Source organism: Lithobates pipiens, unplaced genomic scaffold (assembly GCF_037356315.1).
Source record: "Lithobates pipiens isolate NorthernLeopardFrog02 unplaced genomic scaffold, aLitPip1_a1.2 Scaffold_13, whole genome shotgun sequence".
In the NCBI taxonomy this organism is placed as follows: Eukaryota; Metazoa; Chordata; class Amphibia; order Anura; family Ranidae; genus Lithobates; species Lithobates pipiens.
Genome location: NW_027507718.1, coordinates 83,495,338 through 83,512,948, shown reverse-complemented (window position 1 = coordinate 83,512,948; position 17,611 = coordinate 83,495,338).

Below are 17,611 nucleotides of genomic sequence, written 5' to 3'. Positions count from 1 at the left end.
TCATCTGCAGATCAAATGCACGAGCTTCGATCTCCATAAGACCTCATTCAAAGCAACCTGACAAATACAAGTAACATTTTTTTATTTCTATGTAACCCCTTGTTAACGCTAAGCTTACCCTAATCAGCCATTATCTCCTTTCCCCTCTCCCATTAAAGTGTAAGTTACCTGAAAATTGGGTATGTGTCTGATTTCCCCGTTACATATTGGTAAATTTAGTATGTTCTGTTTTGTTTCTTTTGTTTTCAGTTTTTTTGTCCAATACCCAGTGTTCCTCTCAATCATACTTCATTATTTTGCAATCTGGCCACATCAAACATGTAAACACATTTATGCTGGTGTGGTCAATTTTTTTATCAGTCATGAGTAAGGCCTGAGTGGCAGAAATACATTGTCATTTTTATGGCTACATTCCTCTGTGTCAAAATAAACTGCTCATTCTGTTTGGATATGCATAGAGAAAGATCCCAAACACCGCACACCTAGAAAAGCCATTAGTAAACAGGCAAGTAGCCTCAGCCAGCTTCATCCAAAGCTAATTAATATCTCCTAAACTTTTTAGCAAATATTCACAGTTCATGCAGCCGGTGGCGTCACCGGCGCATGCATTCTGAAGGTATGGCATACCTGTGCCATCCCTTCAGAGCTCTGTGCTGTGGTTGTCCCTTCAGAGCTCCATGCCATGCTGCACCCATGACTTCCGCGTGCACGTGCAAGAGTGATAACATTGCAGCTCTAAAAATGGGGTCAATGGCACTACCTATTATATGGGCAAAAACCCAAAAACTTTTTCACAATGTGTATATGCTTTTTCCTAAAAAAAATTATTTTTGTATTTTTGAGGGTATCAAATATTCAATAGTGTTAACTAATTAACAAAAAATGCAAGTGTTATGCTATGTGACATTAAACTCTGTGTCTCCAGTGATATATGGTGTAATACCAATTATAAATAATTGCTTATTTATGAAATCAGATAATTGTACAGTGCCAAAGGTGCTCAGTCTTAGCCCTTGTACACACAGTCGGACATTCTGACAACCAAATCCGTCGGATTTTGTCCGACGGATTTTGTCCGACGGATTTTGTCCGAAACTGTTGCATACACAGTCGGACAAAGTTGTCAGAAAATCCGATCGTACTTAACGTGATGACGTTATTTCATTAGGACGGTACTACGTTCAGGCTAGTAGCCAATAGCTTTGGTCTAGGAATTTGATCTGAGCATGCGTGGCACTTTGTCCGATCGGAATTCTCTACACATGATCAGACAAAGTCCAATCGGATCATGTTTGTCGGAAAATTTTATAGCCCAGCTGGAAAACTTGGTCCGTCGGATACTCCGATGGAAACAGTGCGATGGAGCCCACACACTGTTGGATTATCCAACAACATGGTCCTATCGGACATTGTCCATCGGAATGTCCGACCGTGTGTACAAGGGCTAAAAGAAAAAACATAAGTGCTATACAGTGCAATATATTTAGATACTACATTAACTGGCCTTCATGTGCACATATATAGCCTTTAACACATCAACTATGCTCAGAGAGACCAAAAATAAGCTAAAAAAACAAAAAACAGAAAAAAACCCAGGTAAAAAAACCCAGGCAAAAAATATATATGTGACCAGTCTATGTGCAAAATAAAGGTTTTGTGTCCACAAACGTAGTTCTTAACCCCCCCCCCCCCCCCCGGCGGTGTTCCCGAGTCTGGCTGGTCTGGTGGAAGTTTTATACCAAAAGCGGTAACCCTGAGCCAGACTCGGGACCGTATCGCTGTATGCAGGAGGAGGTTTACTTACCTTCTCCCCTGGATCCAGCGATGTCCCCCCACTGTACGAGCGGCTCGTCCTCCGCTCGATTCATCACGGAGCCGATCTCCGTTCCCTGCGAGCGTTGAGACGCACGGGGATGGAGATCGGCGCCAAATTCAAAAAGTGATACACACATTATACATAGAGTATAATGTAATCTTACAGATTACATTGCTCTATGTAATAATTTCACATCCCCTTTGTCCCTAGTGGTCTGCCCAGTGCCCTGCATGCAGTTTTATAATATAAAAACTGTTCTTTATGCCAGGAAACTGGAGATTGTCCATAGCAACCAAAACTGTCACTTTACATCAAAAATTATTTTAGACCAGCTAGAAAACAGCTATAATAAATTAGAATTGAGTGATAGCAATTTGTGGGGAGATCCGTCATCAAATATTGAAAAGTAATGACAGTGACAATTCTGCAACTGAGCAAATTTCTGTGTTTTTGATTTGATTACATTATTGAATCACTTTTATTATTGTTATATTATTATTTGGTATTATTATTTATAGTTATTTATTATATTATAATTTATGATTTAATTTTTCAAACTTTATCATACCCGGGATGTCTATAAGACTCTGGTTTGGACAGATTTAAGTGAGTTATTCCTAAGAATTACAGGACTACAATATAAAATGCCAAATTTTCATGCAAAATAATTGTACCGCTTTCAGCACCTAAAATCTGAAATAATCATACCGCCAGGGAGGTTAATGTGCAAAAAATCCAACAGAAGTTCATAAAGTGACTTTCGTGCTCATAATATCTCCAGGTGACTCGAGTTCCATCCTGGAACCAGTTGTGTGTTTGTGAAGACTGGGGAGTGTGGCATCTGTTTTGTGTGGACTAAAACGGGAGACAATTGGTCTTACTATTTGAAAGAGGAATATTCTCTGTATCTGACCCCTGGAATCTTAAGGAGTGGTGCCTGAAGCTGAGGGGGCTGGGCTGGTACACCTATAAAGGAGTTGATCTATACGTATACTACCCCTGCAGGGGGGGGGGGATCCGTGAGTAGGGACCCTTGTGGGGGAGCACTTGAGTCACCTGGAGATATTATGAGCATGAAAGTCACTTTATTAACTTTTGTTGGATTTTTTGCACATTAAGAACTACGTTTGTGGACACAAAACCTTTATTTTACACATAGACTGGTCACATATATATTTTTTGCCTCGGTTTTATACCTGTGTTTTTTTCATTTTTTTTCGTTTTTTGTTTTTTTAGCTTGTTTTTTGGTCTTTCTGAGCATAGTTGATGTGTTAAAGATAGGCTATATATGTGCACATGAATGTCAGTTAATGTAGTATCTGAATATATTGCACTGCATAGCACTTATGTGGTACACATAAGCACATTTTTTCTTTTAGACTGAGCACTTTTGGCACTGTACAATTATCTGATTTCATGAATAAGCAATTATTTATAATTTGGTATTACACCATATATCACTGGAGACACAGAGTTTAATGTCACATAACATAGCTCATGCATTTTTGTGAATTAGTTTACACTATTGAATATTTGATACCCTCAAAAATACAAAAACAATTTTCTTTTAGGAAAAAGCATATACACATTATGAAAAAGTTTTTTGTTTTGTTTCACTGCATGTTGAATATTTTTCAATTTTTTCTGTTATAAATTTATAGCCCCATGTGGTTTGACTGGAAACACCTAGGGCAGTGATGGCGAACCTTGGCACCCCAGATGTTTTGAAACTACATTTCCCATGATGCTCCACTACAATGCAAGGTGCCAAAGCATCATGGGAAATGTAGTTCCAAAACATCTGGGGTGCCAAGGTTCGCCATCACTGACCTAGGGTATAATAGCAAGATATAGGCCCATATAATAGGTAGCGCCATTGACCCCATTTTTAGTATACCTTTTTTATGTAAGGCTCTGGTTCAGGGAGTTTTATTTTTAAGGGAGGCTGCAACCAAGATTGTTGACCTAGGCACGGCCTTCTGCAAATAATCAAAAAACATTGCAGCTCTGCCAATCAGTCACTCAAACCTGGAAGGAAGACCAGGTTAAGATGGAAGCCCTGTCAGCGGTGACAGTGCACTGCTGGAGGGCTTCGTTCTACGGTAAGTATTTCATAATGTGCTGGTACGCGATGCTTACTAGCACATTATGCCATTGTCTTGAAGGTTTTTTTACTTTTTAAAAAAAAGGTAAGGTTTACTACCGCTGTAAGTTTTATGAGGTTACACATTCGGCTGCTGTATCCGCTGTCTGCTCTTCTTTGTAAATTGTAAATTTGCGTATCGGTGCCTGTATCTCCCATGCCAATTTAACTGGCATGCCCACTGCCGCAGGTCAGATAAGGCTGTATAAGTGACTAAGAACCATTGGCCAATCACAGCATGCATTTTGCAGCTGCAGCCTGTAGCAAAATGAACACCCATCTGGAATGCAGCAGTCTTACATAACACAGCAGTAGCAACACATTGCACATACTTCAAAAATTGTTCTTGGCCAGAGTTCAGCTTTAAGCTATAACAAAATAGATTCCCTGCTGAAACACAGTACTAATTAATTTATACAATTCAATTGAAAAGTAATTGCCTTTAATACTCCTCTATTTGCTAGGATAAGCTTTCACCAGCTCTGCATTTATACCTCTTCTAAATTTAATTCGTATGAATAGTCAGGCATCTGATTGTCAAAATTACTGAAGGGTACCCTCTTTTATTGTTTAAATTGTGTTTGGCTCTTTTCCATACTAGAAGTAGTTCATTTTTAAAACGTGCTGAATTTGTGATCTTCACCAATTAATGTCTCTCTATCATATGCCCACAAAGTTCCTGTACAAGGCCAAGATCTTTTAATGCAGCTGTGTGCATTGACCTCATTTCACCTTATAGACAATAGACATATTAATGATATATAAAGATATGCACTCACAGGAAAAATCTGCTGGTGACCTCCTTCCTTCCTCCAGCTTGTGGTATGTCACAAGTTTTACTATGTAGCAAATACGTTTATCTATCTTAAAAGAACATTTTTATGTCACCATACAAAGGCATATCTGCAAATGACAGGACATCAGAAAAAACATGAGGTTCCGTCTGCTTGTCTCTATTTGCTCTAAAGATAATTATACCAATGAAACAAATTCTACCCACTAACACTGCAACATGCTTAGTGCCCTCATCATCATTTGACACAGGCTCCTGAAACATCTACATTCATGTTATCCTAAATTGCCTGCCAACTGCCATGTCTCCCAAAATTTTGAGATGAGAATGAGGGACACCTACTAACAAATGTATGTAGGCATAGGACGCGTCCCTGCCACATCCCCTTAAAAAGTCGAATTTTTTTACCACTACTATTCCTTTATATTGGCTTTTAAAATGTACAAATGCAGCAATTTTGAAATTGGATGAAAGGTTTAGCATTGGGAAACACTTTTTGAAAGATAAACAATTTATTTTATGTACAACTATATGGATCAGACCAAAATGAGGCACAAATGTGGGGGAAAGATGGACAGAGGTACATTGTTCTAAATCAGGGACAGTTCCTCGAAATCAGGGACAGTTGGGAGTAATGAAAATGCTATTGGTGTTTGCGTAAAGCAAATTCAGATATGCAATTTGGCTGCTCGATATGTTAAGGTTAAGATGCTTTGTATGTTAAGTCCTGTTCACACCTGAAAGTTTTTCAGCTTGTAAAAGGCTCAGCTCTGAAGCTCCAAAATGCCCAGCAAACAAAATCCCATTCATTTCTGGTCCCTGTTCACATATGATTGTTCTGTAGCCTGAAGCAAAACGTCTGAAGCTCAAAAAAGTACACAAGCTTCTTTTTGGCAGAATACAAGCGTTTTTGGCCCCATCTACTTCAATAGAAAAGCCTGACTTGAGCACAAAAACTCTCGTAATATCCTCCTCCCTCCCGAGCCTGTGACGTTACCAGCAGGGTTTTGTGTGCATTGTCAGCGCATGAGGAGATCCCAGCGTTATGCTGTATGCAACTGATCATTTCATATGCGATCTATCCTGCGGGGAAGCGTGAGTGAGGTTCACCCTAACTAAATAGGGATCACTTTGTTATACTATCTGCACAATGGTCTTGTTTTTTCTTTGTTTTTTATGTTAAGGAAGCCTGCTGAAAGTTGGAAGTTCGTCCATGGGAATTAGCAGTGAAATCTCTGAATGAACCATCTGTTACTCAGAAGACTCATTAAGGCTTGAATATCTAGTCCCACATGTGTAAATTTATTGGCAGAGACTTTGGTTTGTGGAATGTGATATTCTTTTACCTGTGGCAAAAGTTTGCTCTATTGTTACCATTACATAGAAGGAATTTTATATATTTTATATATTTCTTATATTTTGTATGGTTCACTATATGTTCAATATTATTCACTTAATTTGGTGGTACACTGTGCAATATTAGTAGGTTAATATTAGCGCAATTATTCATTCAAAAAAATTATTTTTGTGTATCAGTTCACATATATAATTGCAGCTATATTATTTAGTTATCTTTTAATATTTATTTCTCACATATTTTAATATTTAATTCACATCAGCGCTTTAGTATATTTTTACAAATGTAATTCTGTGCGACTCATTTCTGAAATTGCAGTAGAGTAAACGTTAAAGCCTTAAAGTGGTTGTAAACCCTTACAGACCACTTTTTTCTACAGGTAAGCCTATAATAAGGCTTACCTGTAGCTACCCAGGATATCTCCTAAACCGTGCATCATCCGCACATGCGCACTGAAGCAAACTGAAGCAATGGCATGTACGTGTCGTTTGCTTCAGTGAGTGTGCTGCTACCGGCGGCTCCCACACGCATGCACGGGAGTGACGTCATCGCGGCTCCGGCCAATCACAGTGCCGGAGCCACAATACCTGGAAGTAACCCCCCAGGAGTTATGTCGCTGGCCGGTGGTGAGTATGGGCACCGCAGGGAGGGCTTTGATCTAAGGTGAGTATCACATAATATTATCATACAGGTTTTATTATACAGGTTTGAGCTAGTATGCTATGCATACTAGCGCATTATGCCTTTGTCTTGCAGGTGTTCGTTTGTTTTTTTCAAAGTGGATTTACAATCACTTTAAATTGGTTCTAACGCCTTTTTTTTTACCTTAACCACTTCAGATCCGCGCTATTGCCAAATGACGGCATTAGCGCGGACCTACATTTTCAGGACTACGTCTATTGACGTCGTCCTGGTTACGAGCGGCCTGCGCGCCCCCTGAGGGGCGCGCGCGGCGCGCTCTGTGATCGGCGAGTCCGTGAGACTCGCCTGATCACCGATCCGTGTAAGGGGTCGATCCCGACCCCTTATCACGTGATCAGCTGTCAGCCAATGACAGCTGATCATGTGATAGAACGGAGCCGGTAATCGGCTATTATTCCTCCTCGCGCTGACAGCGCGAGGAGAGAAAAAAAAAGCCGATCACCGGCGGCCGTGATCGGGACATCAGTCCCGATCACGGCCATCAATACATGTGCCCACCTGCCACCTGCCTGTGCCCACCTGCCTCCCGCAGTGCCATCCTGAAGTAAAATAAAAGAAAAAGTAAGTGCCCCCCGTCAGTGCCCCCTGTCAGTGCCCATAGTGCCCACAGTGCCACCCACAGTGCCACCCACAGTGCCACCCACAGTGCCACCCCACAGTGCCACCCACAGTGCCACCCAATCTGCCTCAAAGGTGCTGCACCCCAGTGCCGCCCATCAGTGCCCAGCAGTGCCGCCCATCAGTGCCCAGCAGTGCCGCCCATCAGTGCCCAGCAGTGCCACCTATCAGAGCCACCTATCAGTGCCACCTATCAGTGCCCATCAGTCCCATCTATCTGTGGTACCTATCAGTGCCCATCCGTGCCACCCATCCGTGCCACTTATCCGTGCCACCCATCCGTGCCATCTTATCTGTGCCCATCTTTGCCCATCAGTGCCGCCTTATCTGTGCCCATCGGTGCCGCCTTATCTGTGCCTATTAGTGCCGCCTTAACTATGCCTATCAGTGCCCACCAGTGCAGCCCATCAGTGCCCACCAATGCAGCCCATCAGTGCCCACCAATGCAGCCCATCAGTGCCCACCAATGCAGCCTATCAGTGCCGCCTAATCAGCGCACTTCAATGAAGGAGAAAAATGACCCGTTTGCAAAATTTTATAACAAACTATTAAAACATGATTTTTTTTTTTTTTTTTTTTGCATCTTTTTTTGTTTGTTTAGCAAAAAATAAAACTCCGAGCTGTAACTAAATACCACCAAAAGAAAGCTCTATTTGTGGGAAAAAAATGATAAAAATTTCATTTGGGTACAGTGTTGTATGCCCGCGCAATTGTCACTCAAAGTGCATCAGCGCTGAAAGCTGAAAATTGGTCTGGGACTGAGGGGGGTTTAAGTGCCCAGTAAGCAAGTGGTTAATGCATTCCCTGCATTATGGTAAAAAAAAACACTTTCTAAACACTTACCTAAGTCTGTCAATGATCCAGCGCTGTCCCGTTTGGCTTTAAGCATTAATAAAATTGTTGCTCCTTGCCAAACTGAAGTATCAAAAATGTTTTTTGCTTTGGTATGGAACATACCAAAGCAAAAAAAATTTTTGATACTTCAGTTGGGCTCAACCTCCACTTTGTTTAACAATCCCTTGCTATTAGCCTAGAAATAGCCATTACTGGTTTTTAATCTTTTGACCTCCAGAAGGTTTTACCCCTTCATGATCATTGGGGATTATTTGCTATTCTGCACGGTGCTACTTTAACTGGTAATTGCTCAGCCATGCAACCTTGTACCTAAATGAAATGTGTATAATGTTTTTCACACAAATTGAGCTTTCCTATTGTGGTATTTAATCATCATTGTTTTTTTTGTTTTTTTTGCTTGTTTAAATATAAACAAATACATATCAAACACTTTGAAAAAAAAACGAATTTTTCTTAGTTTTTGTACGCCAAAATGTATTCTTCTACAATTCTTTGGTAAACATAATCCAAATCAGTGTATATTATTTAGTCTGTGAGAGAGTTATAGAGTCCACAACTATGGTATATATTGTATATTTAAAAATGTATCAATCCTGATGTACTGACTACCTATCTCATTTCTTGGTGGCCCTAAAATGCTAGGACAATACAAATAGCCACTAAATGACCCATTTAGAGAAAGTAGACAGTCTGAGGTATTTAGTAAGGGGGATGGTGAATTTTTTTATAGTTGTATTTTTTTAAATGATATTGTATTAGATTAAATAAAATGTGTTTTTTTCACATTTTTGTTTACATGCTCTCACCAGTGTATTACAGCTTCGTCATATGGCTGGTGTGGTAGTAATCAGGAATAATGACTGGTGACAGTATGTAATAATTTTTTATGAAATTTTTTAATATTGTTTTCTTTTTTTAGATAACTTTTTTATTTTTTTACATTTTTTTCAGATATTCACATGAGAGTAGTTCAGTGTCTCCATGTGATCACTGGTGTCTCGCTCATGCCACTTTGACAATCTGGAATAGATGGAACAAAAAACACAACTTAGCTCAACCCTAATCGTCTCTCTTTCCTCTGGGTGGCTTTCCCTGGTTTTCCCTTGGGGAAGAGCTAACAATTTTCAGGTCCGGGGGGGGGGGGGGGGGGTCTAAAGAAATATGATGCTTGCAGTAAATTAAGGCATTCAGATATCAGACAGGAGCGTGATACAACTACACTGGATGGGTGGAGGTATCTTCAGTTGCAATTCTTATTTGGTGTCCTGTAAGACCACAAGGCGCTCTCTCTCCGTTTGAGGCCTTATGCCTCGATGGGAATCAGAACATAAAGCTGTTATTCAAGTTTTAGAAATTATTTTCAGAGCTTTCTATCTGCCCAGTGCTTTATTACATTAGGGAGTGGGAGAAAGAATTGGGTCACATTTTATCAGACAGTAGTGTAATGGAAATTTGTAAGTTTTGTATATAATTGTATTCTATTTTATATATATTGCACACTGCCCTCACTGTGCACACGGCACTAATAATGTTTGCAGTACGTTTTGCATTCTTTCGAGTCCTGATTAGAATTAGCCTGCCTATGTAACGCCCTTTGTTACCATAAAAATACAATTGTAATATTACTGTGATACCTACGCAATCATGTGTATAAAAAGCTTCAAATATGTCATAATAAAGGAGAACAGTTATTTAGAAAGATGCTGAGCGTATCTTTTGTGTCTGTTCCCTACTGCAGTAGTTATTATTAATTTGGAACCACTAATCAATATGAGGATAGGAGTTCCCTATCTACAAAATATCTAGGTCAGTAGCATAGGCAACATCGCAGTGGTGGCCCATACCACCTCCATATATATATATAAATATAAATATATATATATATATATATATATATATATATATATACACATAAAAGAGGTCTCAGCACTTTGTTGGAGAGGGTGAGGCCAGAGATTACGTTCTTGTACTCCTTGGTGGGAATGTCCCCTCACTAAACCGTCACTCAACATCCATTAGAAAATGTTCATCTCTCGATACTTTACCATGATAAGCATCTATCTGTAGGCTCTTATAAAAGCTACCCTGGTGCCCCATCTTCTGAATGCTGGTAAAAGCTTCATATCCCTTTATTGTAAGTCTATAGTAGCTTCTACGGTTAAATATAATAATTGCTACTGAATGTACAAGAAATACAGCACCCAATTGAGGAATTGATGCATCAGTGTTTAGATAACTCCATAGATTCTACAGCATTTGGGATCTGTTGATTGACTTTACTACCTCCAACTTGTATAAACAGTTAACACAATGATATGCTGATTTTTCTTCTCCCTTTTGCTATCATCCACTCTTCCTTTTTAAATTCTCTTACTTTAGACTCTTTCCTTACAGTCACTATGGGGATTTGGGGGAAGCATAGTGCCCTCTACAGACTCACAGTGGGCATATGTATAGGCACATTGTTTTCAATGTACTGAATTGTGTGCTGTTTCCTAGGTATGCTGATGGCAAATATCCCTTATTTTATCTGTAAGCACATTGAAGCAATGGATGGATGTATATCATTGTGGTTCTTTTGTGATATGTTTGTAAAAAAAATTTAATGTGGAAATAAAAAAAATTTGATTAAAGAAAATCAGTTTGGGCTGTCTACTTTCCCAAAAGGGGCTATTTTGGGTGTTTTCATACTGTCCTGGAATTTTTTTCTTCAACATGTTTGTTCTTTTTTTCCCTTTGTATAGTATTTGTTATTAAATACCATCTAAAAGAAGCTCTATTAGTATTTGTTATTAAATACCCCCTAAAATAAGCTCTATTTGTCTTGAAAAAATTATATATAATGTGTTTGGGTACATTGTTGTTAGATGGAGTAATTGTCAGCCAGACAAAGTAATTGTCAGTCAGCAAAGAAAATATAGTAATGATTTGGAAATTGAGGTATTACAGGCTGGTACTCTTTTATTTGGAGTCCAGGTGGAAAAAAAGGATGTAATTGCACTGTCTTAAGAGGAATGTGTGATGGTTTTTTGAATGTTTGCTTTGTATTTTTTAATAATAGTTAAGATTTGTTTTTAATTCCGGATAGGGATATTTTCCCCAATAAACAATTATTTCACTATAGCCAATTACCTGATACACTAAGTCCTGAGTCTTTTTATTGCTGCAGAGCTGGATGGTGCTTCTTCAGGTATCTATGTCGCTGTCTCGTAAGTTGAACATTTCTATTGGCTAGCCATTGATCAGGTTCTTCCATGTCCTGAAGACTCCAGTGACAATGTGGTGATGTTATATTGATATTCAGAAGAGGTGTACGTGAAGGTCAAATGATAACAGAATCAGGTAAGTGTACAAGGGCTTTAAGTAATAAAAACAAATTGATAGGTTGCAGTGGGGTTGGCAATAGGGATGGCTGAATGGTTCGCCCCGGGGGTCGGTTCGCGGCGAATTTCGGGTGGGTTGGCAGTCCGCCCGATCGGCGGACTATTGCCGCTGTTCGCCCGGCGGACTTACGTGTTTACTGTGTAAAAGAACTTTGACCTATGATGACACATCCATCATGTGGTACAGGACAGCCAATTGAGACATTACAGCACATGGACACTTGGACATTCCCCCTAACTTATAAATAGACCCGATCCGGCGGCCATTTTACATTCTTTCTACTGTCACTATAGGGAGAGGTTGCTGTGTGGAGCAGGGAGAGACTGCAGTGACCCAAATCACTAACTATTAGGTCCACAAAAGTTCTTTTAAGGACTGGTATGGTATAGGTGTAGTTCAGGATATAGGTTTGAGGCACTGCTATTCAAGTCATTGTTGCAGCAGATTGTCTTTTCTCAGTGCAGATAGGGACAGGCAGGACGCTGTGTGTTGCAGAGAGGGACAGTCAGTTTAATCATTAGCTGTTACTATTAGGTCCACAAAGGTCCTTTTCAGGACTGGTATGGTGTAGTAGTACAGGATATAGTTTTGAGTGCTATTCAAGTTATTGTTGCAGCAGCCTGTGTTTTGTCAGTTTAAATAGGGACAGACAGGAAGCTGTGTGTAGCAGTGAGGGACAGTCAGTTTAATCAGTAGCTGTTACTATTAGGTCCACAAAGGTCCTTTTCAGGACTGCTATGGTAATAGGGTTGTACACGTATAATATTCTTTCTTATACATATAGAAAGAATATTATACTTGACTGCTGCCCTTCTGCTGCAGTAGTCCTTTATGAGTTTAGGGACTGAGGTACAGTCTGCTAATCACAACCTACTAGTTCCACAAAGGTCCTTATAAGGACTGGTAAGGTATAGCGTACTAGAGTATATAGGGTTGAGTGAGGTACAGTCTGCTAATACTTAAGGACTGGTAAAGGTCCACAATATATAGGGTTGAGGTGCACTACTGCTGACTGCTGCCCTATTCTGCAGCAGTCCTTTATCAGTACAGGGACTGATGTACAGTCTGCTAATCACAACCTACTAGTTTCACAAAGGTCCTTATAAGGACTGGTAGGGTATAGTGTACTACAGTATATAGGGTTGAGTGAGGTACAGTCTGCTAATCCTTAAGGACTGGTATAGGTCCACAATATATAGGGTTGAGGTGCACTACTGCTGCCCTATTCTGCAGCAGTCCTTTATCAGTATAGGGACTGAGGTACAGTCTGCTAATCACAACCTACTAGTTCCACAAAGGTCCTTATAAGGACTGGTAAGGTATAGTGTACTACAGTATATAGGGTTGAGTGAGGTACAGTCTGCTAATCTCAACCTACTAGTTCCACAAAGGTCCTTCTAAGGACTGGTAAGGTATAGCGTACTAGAGTATATAGGGTTGAGTGAGGTACAGTCTGCTAATCCTTAAGGACTGGTATAGGTCCACAATATATAGGGTTGAGGTGCACTACTGCTGCCCTATTCTGCAGCAGTCCTTTATCAGTATAGGGACTGAGGTACAGTCTGCTAATCACAACCTACTAGTTCCACAAAGGTCCTTATAAGGACTGGTAAGGTATAGTGTACTACAGTATATAGGGTTGAGTGAGGTACCGTCTGCTAATCCCAACCTACTAGTTCCACAAAGGTCCTTCTAAGGACTGGTAAGGTATAGCGTACTAGAGTATATAGGGTTGAGTGAGGTACAGTCTGCTAATCCTTAAGGACTGGTATAGGTCCACAATATATAGGGTTGAGGTGTACTACTGCTAACTGCTGCCCTATTCTGCAGCAGTCCTTTATCAGTATAGGGACTGAGGTACAGTCTGCTAATCACAACCTACTAGTTCCACAAAGCTCCTTATAAGGACTGGTAAGGTATAGTGTACTACAGTATATAGGGTTGAGTGAGGTACAGTCTGCTAATCACAACCTACTAGTTGCACAAAGGTCCTTCTAAGGACTGGTAAGGTATAGCGTACTAGAGTATATAGGGTTGAGTGAGGTACAGTCTGCTAATCCTTAAGGACTGGTATAGGTCCACAATATATAGGGTTGAGGTGCACTACTGCTGACTGCTGCCCTATTCTGCAGCAGTCCTTTATCAGTATAGGGACTGAGGTACAGTCTGCTAATCACAACCTACTAGTTTCACAAAGGTCCTTATAAGGACTGGTAAGGTATAGTGTACTACAGTATATAGGGTTGAGTGAGGTACAGTCTGCTAATCACAACCTACTAGTTCCACAAAGGTCCTTCTAAGGACTGGTAAGGTATAGCGTACTAGAGTATATAGGGTTGAGTGAGGTACAGTCTGCTAATCCTTAAGGACTGGTATAGGTGCACAATATATAGGGTTGAGGTGCACTACTGCTGACTGATGCCCTATTCTGCAGCAGTCCTTTATCAGTATAGGGACTGTGGTACAGTCTGCTAATCAAAATCTACTAGTTCCACAAAGGTCCTTATAAGGACTGGTAAAGTATAGTGTACTACAGTATATAGGGTTGAGTGAGGTACAGTCTGCTAATCACAACCTACTAGTTCCACAAAGGTCCTTCTACGGACTGGTAAGGTATAGCGTACTAGAGTATATAGGGTGAGTGAGGTAGAGTCTGCTAATCCTTAAGGACTGGTATAGGTCCACAATATATAGGGTTGAGGTGCACTACTGCTGACTGCTGCCCTATTCTGCAGCAGTCCTTTATCAGTATAGGGACTGAGGTACAGTCTGCTAATCACAACCTACTAGTTCCACAAAGGTCCTTATAAGGACTGGTAAGGTATAGTGTACTACAGTATATAGGGTTGAGTGAGGTACAGTCTGCTAATCACAACCTACTAGTTCCAAAAAGGTCCTTATAAGGACTGGTAAGGTATAGCATACTAGAGTATATAGGGTTGAGTGAGGTACAGTCTGCTAATCCTTAAGGACTGGTAAAGGTCCACAATATATAGGGTTGAGGTGCACTACTGCTGACTGCTGCCCTATTCTGCAGCAGTCTTTTATCAGTATAGGGACTGAGGTACAGTCTGCTAATCACAACCTACTAGTTCCACAAAGGTCCTTATAAGGACTGGTAAGGTATAGTGTACTACAGTATATAGGGTTGAGTGAGGTACAGTCTGCTAATCTCAACCTACTAGTTCCACAAAGGTCCTTCTAAGGACTGGTAAGGTATAGCGTACTAGAGTATATAGGGTTGAGTGAGGTACAGTCTGCTAATCCTTAAGGACTGGTATAGGTCCACAATATATAGGGTTGAGGTGTACTACTGCTGACTGCTGCCCTATTCTGCAGCAGTCCTTTATCAGTATAGGGACTGAGGTACAGTCTGCTAATCACAACCTACTAGTTCCACAAAGCTCCTTATAAGGCCTGGTAAGGTATAGTGTACTACAGTATAATGGGTTGAGTGAGGTACAGTCTGCTAATCACAACCTACTAGTTGCACAAAGGTCCTTCTAAGGACTGGTAAGGTATAGCGTACTAGAGTATATAGGGTTGAGTGAGGTACAGTCTGCTAATCCTTAAGGACTGGTATAGGTCCACAATATATAGGGTTGAGGTGCACTACTGCTGACTGCTGCCCTATTCTGCAGCAGTCCTTTATCAGTATAGGGACTGAGGTACAGTCTGTTAATCAAAATCTACTAGTTCCACAAAGGTCCTTATAAGGACTGGTAAGGTATAGTGTACTACAGTATATTGGGTTGAGTGAGGTACAGTCTGCTAATCACAACCTACTAGTTCCACAAAGGTCCTTCTAAGGATTGGTAAGGTATAGCGTACTAGAGTATATAGGGTTGAGTGAGGTACAGTCTGCTAATCCTTAAGGACTGGTATAGGTCCACAATATATAGGGTTGAGGTGCACTACTGCTGCCCTATTCTGCAGCAGTCCTTTATCAGTATAGGGACTGAGGTACAGTCTGCCAATCACAACCTACTAGTTCCACAAAGGTCCTTATAAGGACTGGTAAGGTATAGTGTACTACAGTATATTGGGTTGAGTGAGGTACAGTCTGCTAATCACAACCTACTAGTTCCACAAAGGTCCTTCTAAGGATTGGTAAGGTATAGCGTACTAGAGTATATAGGGTTGAGTGAGGTACAGTCTGCTAATCCTTAAGGACTGGTATAGGTCCACAATATATAGGGTTGAGGTGCACTACTGCTGCCCTATTCTGCAGCAGTCCTTTATCAGTATAGGGACTGAGGTACAGTCTGCCAATCACAACCTACTAGTTCCACAAAGGTCCTTATAAGGACTGGTAAGGTATAGTGTACTACAGTATATAGGGTTGAGTGAGGTACAGTCTGCTAATCACAACCTACTAGTTCCACAAAGGTCCTTCTAAGGACTGGTAAAGTATAGCGTACTAGAGTATATAGGGTTGAGTGAGGTACAGTCTTCTAATCCTTAAGGACTGGTATAGGTCCACAATATTTAGGGTTGAGGTGTACTACTGCTGACTGCTGCCCTATTCTGCAGCAGTCCTTTATCAGTATAGGGACTGAGGTACAGTCTGCTAATCACAACCTACTAGTTTCACAAAGGTCCTTATAAGGACTGGTAAGGTATAGTGTACTACAGTATATAGGGTTGAGTGAGGTACAGTCTGCTAATCACAACCTACTAGTTGCACAAAGGTCCTTCTAAGGACTGGTAAGGTATAGCGTACTAGAGTATATAGGGTTGAGTGAGGTACAGTCTGCTAATCCTTAAGGACTGGTATAGGTCCACAATATATAGGGTTGAGGTGCACTACTGCTGACTGCTGCCCTATTCTGCAGCAGTCCTTTATCAGTATAGAGACTGAGGTACAGTCTGCTAATCAAAATCTACTAGTTCCACAAAGGTCCTTATAAGGACTGGTAAGGTATAGTGTACTGCAGTATATAGGGTTGAGTGAGGTACAGTCTGCTAATCACAACCTACTAGTTCCACAAAGGTCCTTCTAAGGACTGGTAAGGTATAGCGTACTAGAGTATATAGGGTTGAGTGAGGTACAGTCTGCTAATCCTTAAGGACTGGTATAGGTCCACAATATATAGGGTTGAGGTGCACTACTGCTGACTGATGCCCTATTCAGCAGCAGTCCTTTATCAGTATAGGGACTGTGGTACAGTCTGCTAATCACAACCTTCTAGTTCCACAAAGGTCCTTATAAGGACTGGTAAGGTATAGTGTACTACAGTATATAGGGTTGAGTGAGGTACAGTCTGCTAATCACAACCTACTAGTTCCACAAAGGTCCTTCTAAGGACTGGTAAGGTATAGCGTACTAGAGTATATAGGGTTGAATGAGGTACAGTCTGCTAATCCTTAAGGACTGGTATAGGTCCACAATATATAGGGTTGAGGTGCACTACTGCTGACTGCTGCCCTATTCTGCAGCAGTCCTTTATCAGTATAGGGACTGAGGTACAGTCTGCTAATCAAAATCTACTAGTTCCACAAAGGTCCTTATAAGGACTGGTAAAGTATAGTGTACTACAGTATATAGGGTTGAGTGAGGTACAGTCTGCTAATCACAACCTACTAGTTCCACAAAGGTCCTTCTACGGACTGGTAAGGTATAGCGTACTAGAGTATATAGGGTGAGTGAGGTAGAGTCTGCTAATCCTTAAGGACTGGTATAGGTCCACAATATATAGGGTTGAGGTGCACTACTGCTGACTGCTGCCCTATTCTGCAGCAGTCCTTTATCAGTATAGGGACTGAGGTACAGTCTGCTAATCACAACCTACTAGTTTCACAAAGGTCCTTATAAGGACTGGTAAGGTATAGTGTACTACAGTATATAGGGTTGAGTGAGGTACAGTCTGCTAATCACAACCTACTAGTTCCACAAAGGTCCTTATAAGGACTGGTAAGGTATAGCGTACTAGAGTATATAGG